Genomic DNA, 5465 nt, shown 5'->3' with positions numbered 1-5465 from the left:
TTAGTTTAAAGTTGCTGAAACACAAAATGACATCATGTCTAACTGTTCTGATAACGCAAACTGTTTAGGTTCAGGTGAAATGGTTTTCCACAAGGGACCCCTCCCAGTTAATGCCCAGTTCTTCCATTACAACATGATCAAAAACATCACCTAAACATTCAGCCGAGGAGCTGTAGATGATAAAATGTTATTAAACAGGTACAACAAATAACAAATATTCGGACTTGCTTAACAACTGTGCTGTCTCATGTCATTTCACACATCAACACAGCAGTCAATTTGTGAAGTGCAAAAGTAGCCTTACTTAATGTAGAACAATATAATGGGGCGGCTGTGGCTCAGGAGGTAGAGCGGGTTGGCCGTTAATCGGAAGGTCGGCGGTTCAATCGTGTGTCGAAGTGTCCTTGGGGCAAGATACTGAACCCCAAATTTCCCCTGGCGGCTATTCCGCCAGTGTATGAATGTGTGTGACTGGTGAATGCAGATGTAGTGTAAAAGCGCTTTGAGTGGTCGAAAAGACTAGAAAGGCGCTATACGGAGCATTTACATTTACAATATTTTTAATATATTTTTTTCACAAGAATATTTGTTTATTTAGTCTGACCCCGTTAACATGTAGTCAGAGCAAAAACAGTGATGGTGTGCAGGAGCCAGACATACCTATGAGCACACTGAGCTGGTGAGGGTCCAGCTGGTCCTTTGAGGCCCTCTGAGTGAGGCAACGATCCCAGTTAGGCCAGTACTTCAACCTAGTTTAGTTCTTCATTTGCGTATCATTATAAACACTGTAATTCTATTCTTATAGCAAATCTTTATTATTCTTTGTTTACTGTTTGTTTCTTGAGCTAAGGCAGGAAATTCCAACTCTGGGTTTAGCATTAAGTTGGTTAAAGTTGGCTAAAGTTAGGTTCAACTTTTAAAAGCTGAATACAGGATCTACGACCACACAAATGGACATAAAGTTGAGCAGTATTTTATAAAACATCACCTGCTATTATATTGTGTGGTCAGGCATTGCAGTACATAAAAAAATTATTTCAAGTGCATCTTAACTTAACTTTAGAATCAATTTATACAAAAATGACAAATTGACCAATAACTTACTGTAAACACGGACATGTGAGTATTAAGGTAGACTATAAAAATGTGAACCTTTAGCACACAGACAGCAAAATATTAGTTGCATTTATTACTCTGATAAAAACCTCACTGGACATTTTAACAGTTAATTGAGAGCTCACACACACACATGCACAGACCTGCCTTGTTAAAATCTCATGCATCAAATTCCAGTAACAGAGTTACTGAGACTGTAATGTTATATTACCAAAATTTACAGCAAAAAGCAATACATTACTGTAATGTTAATTGCGTTACTTTTGTAACGCGTTACTCCCAACACTGTTTAAGGCAGACGAAAGTTGCTGTCTCGATTATGAAGCTGTTAAAATGCTAACCAACGTTAATGCTAACAAATATATAGCATTAGCTAATGCACACCAGAGCTATCCACCAAGGAAAATATTTCCAAACCCAGAGTGAGCTCTACTTTAGTTAACTTATACAATTGTGTTGTCTTGCTAACAATAATAAACTTACCAAGAAAGACGATTTTTGCCGGCAGTCTCTGCGTCTGTCCTCTCCTGCTTGTCCTTGCCAGTCACTCTTTAGCTCTTTTCACATTTAACTTCTGCAGGTAGCTGAACGGATATTCTTCTCTTCTGAGTTATTTTCCTATTATGTCTGTGGTGTCCACCGTAAAGTAAAACAAATGAACCCTGAGAAACAAAATGATTTCTGGCCAAAACTAGCTTCCCCCTCAATGACAGTAAACACTTTTCGATTTGAAAAGCTTGATTCTGATTGGTCCAATTGATTGCACTGCGCTAGGCAGGAGGGCACACTTTGGCCCTCTGTACACACGTGTTTACTGTTTACACACAGAAACAAGTATAACTGCATTATGATTTAAAGTATGCTTATCACTAAATGTTGTTGTTTAAGTTAACATGTGCTGCTTCCTTCTGGGCCAGGTTACCCAAAGAGTCTCTGATAAAGAAAAGAAGCTTTGAAAAATACATTTTAATGTTAAATTTTTTTTTTTATAATCATACTTCTGGAAATCAGGCTGAGACATGTGGCAATTACATTAATAATTACAAGATTTTGCAGAAGCCTACACAGTGAAGCATGTTTGGATAAAATATTTTTAACCCATTAAAAGTGTAATTATTTAACAATGCACTTCCACAAAGTACACCTAAATAGTACTTACTAAGAGTTAAATAAATATATTTTTAATAAATAGACTAAAATGTTGTGAAAAATACTATCATTTAAGCATATTTATTCAAAGTATACTTTTGTGAAGTATTTTAAAGCTCAGGAGAATATCTTTCATATACAGGATGCTCTTGTACAAAACACCATGAAGCTCACTCAGATGCTGGATAAAGAAATGGCTTTGAGGGTCAGGGCAGAGACCTACTCACTGGAGGCTGTTGAGATTATGGAGGCTCCCGCAGGGATGAGGACTTCCTGCTGCAACAGGAGGGGCGTTTCTTTTTCTTTCAGAAGCAGAGGGAGGAGAAGAGCTGCCAACTCAGCACCGACGCATGAGCACCACTCTCACCTCTATGAAAACTCTGTAGGCCAAACTCACTCATCCAGGTCTTTATGGACCTTGCTTTGTACTGCACTGGTGTGCAGTCATGTTGGAACAGGAAGGGGCCATGCACAAAGTTTCTGTTGTTCCCAATGGCATATTTCACAAATGTTTGTAGAAGCAGTCTGCAGCCTAGCTGCTTGATTTTATACACATGTGGCCATGGAAGTGATTGGAACACCTGAATTCAGTGATCTGGAGGTGTATTTTATATTAAATTTGACTCAGTATTATCTTTGAACTTTACCTTTCATCAGACATCTTTGTTATAATATATTATTTACATATTTAAACATTTATCTGTTTTTGACAAGTAAAAAAGCAAAGACAGGTGCAGTGAAGGTGATCAGCCATAGCATTATTATTATTATTATTATTGCTTGTCTGTTGGATCGGACCAAAATGGACCAGCCTTTGCATGCAACGTGCATCAACGACCCTGTCGCCGGTTCACAGCTTTTCCTTCCTTGGACCACTTCTGATATACTGACCTCTGCAGACCATGGTGATGCTCTGAACCAGTCGTATAGCCATCACAGTTTGGCTCTTGTGAAAGTCGCTGCCCATTTTTCCTGCTTCGAACAGATCAACTCTGAGGAAAAAATGTGACAGGTGCTCAGAGTGATGTGGATGTAAATATACAGCCTGACAGAGCTGCTAAACATGGCTGTAGATTCCTGGTGGTCTGTGCATGTGTATACAGGAGAGAGGAAGATGGAGGGAAAACTGTTAAAACATCGGGTTTCAGCTTTGAAATGGGGTTCGGCAGTCTGGCCTGGGCAAGTTTAGCCTGAGACAAAATTTAAGCCCACATAAAACTCTTAACTGAAAGAGTGAGTCCCTTATATTACTGTCCATCTTTTATTTTGAATGAAATCCAAGTGATGAACGTACTGACTTTAAATAACATCTGTCTCAAGTACATTTATCAGCGGCTTTGCCAGATCAGAATTTTGCTTCTCTCACTGCTGTCTGGTTTGGTAATAAGAACCAACACTATGAATATGCAGCCAAAGGTTTCCCTAAGATATGTAGAGATGTGTACAAAGATACAATAATTATCAATGCAGGCTGTGTTCAAGGTATCAGAGACAATTAAGTCCTCTTCAGGTTCCTCCTGACTGCCAGGGTGACATCTGCTCCTGAACACCTCTTCTTCATTTCCTTCACTGTCGGCAGCAGATGTGTCCCGTCAGGCCTCATTATCACACGGTGCGAGTTCAGATCGCTCTTCAGGCTTTGGCAGCTTTCAGCTCACTGAAGGACTCTGTCAAAATGTCCTCTGATTGGTCGAATCCAAACACGGAGACGTTGATGCAATGCCAGAAACAAAAACAAAAATCATTAACAGTCAATTTATCATGATAACTCTGTCAGCACCTGAGCAGCCGCAGTGAAGGAGGCCTAAATGTTGCTGCCGTGAAGGTGTCTTCTTCTGTGTGGCTGAGTCAGAATCCCTCAGTAGACAGAAATGAGAGTAAATCCCTCTCTGGATGGCATTTGTATTACCCAGGGAGCTCAGCGAGATGATTTCCCTCCTGCACGCTGGTTATTTCAGTCAGCCATCCGGATGGAGACGTAATTTCCTGGGGGACTGTGATAAACCACCGACCTGACACTCTTTGTCGTCCACAGTGCAGCAGGACTCCAAACACAAGAGGATCAGAATCGCTCCAGAGCCTCAGCGTCCGCCTTTCTCTTCCCATATTCCGTCCCAGCTGTCTCTCTCTCTGTCAAAGTTATTTGCATTTTTATGGTTTTGGATGTCCCAACCATCAGCTTGATGTCTTGCTGCAGTTTTCATCAGGTCTTTGTAGAATGCCACCAGGTGATATAAAGACTACATTAAACTAGATTAGGTTGACAGACAGAGCTCAAAACTAAAAAGAGCCTCACGATGTTTTGCGGTTATTGTTTAGTGATTACCATCTGTGGATGTTCTGACACAACTGTGTGGTGTTTGAAGATTCAGGCTGAATCCAACATGACATGAACCTCTAATTATTCATAACGGTTCATTAATGTCAGTCCTCATTACTGGTGTGAAGCTGTAGACTGTGCTGAATTGTGGGATACACTGAGCTCTGGATAATGCTGATAATAGTGAACTGGTCTTAGAATAAGTGGCCCTGAATAACACTTAAGTGCTAAAGACCACAAATGTGGGTGTTTGTTTCATCAGCCTTTCTAAAAGCCCAAAACAAAATTCTGGAGTCATTCCAGCGGCGGAGGAAGAAATCAGATCCTTATTACTAAATTATGTGGATGTCCAGTCAGTGCTGATGGTAGATTTCAGTTGTCCTCTGAGGAGTAAACCTTTCAGGCATAATAACGCACACTCGGGCTCTTTCAGGGTTGTGGCAGCAGCGACGACAGCATTCGAGAAACACTGAAACTGCCTATTGACCTCAGGTGAAGATACCAACGATGGTCGTTCAGTCTTGGCCACAGGTAGTCTTAACGACCGTAACGACTGTCGTCACAGCAACAAGGAACACTAACGAACCAGCGGTATCGATGACCCGGGATAACGACCCCACTGAGGTTAAATAGCTGAGTTTCCCTGCCAGTCAGTCAGAACTGAAGAAGTCCTTTGGATGAGGGACGAAACGTCTTCCAGTATCTTCAACCAAGTCCAGTTGCCCTTGATTTTAACCTTCGTTGGAAAGCATCATATTTTACAAGTTCTTCACATATGTTTTAATTTGTAAATAGTAACTAAAATTAAGATAGTGGAATAAAAAGTATAAAGTTGCAGGAAAAGAAAAATACTGAAGTAAAGTGCAAGTACCTCACTCTT

Source organism: Micropterus salmoides, unplaced genomic scaffold (genome assembly GCF_014851395.1).
Source record: "Micropterus salmoides isolate LMB-PRFRI ecotype aquatic unplaced genomic scaffold, ASM1485139v1 Ms_hic_scaffold_8, whole genome shotgun sequence".
Lineage (NCBI taxonomy): Eukaryota > Metazoa > Chordata > Actinopteri > Centrarchiformes > Centrarchidae > Micropterus > Micropterus salmoides.
The sequence above is the reverse complement of the archived record's forward strand: the minus strand, read 5'-3'. Positions refer to the sequence as shown.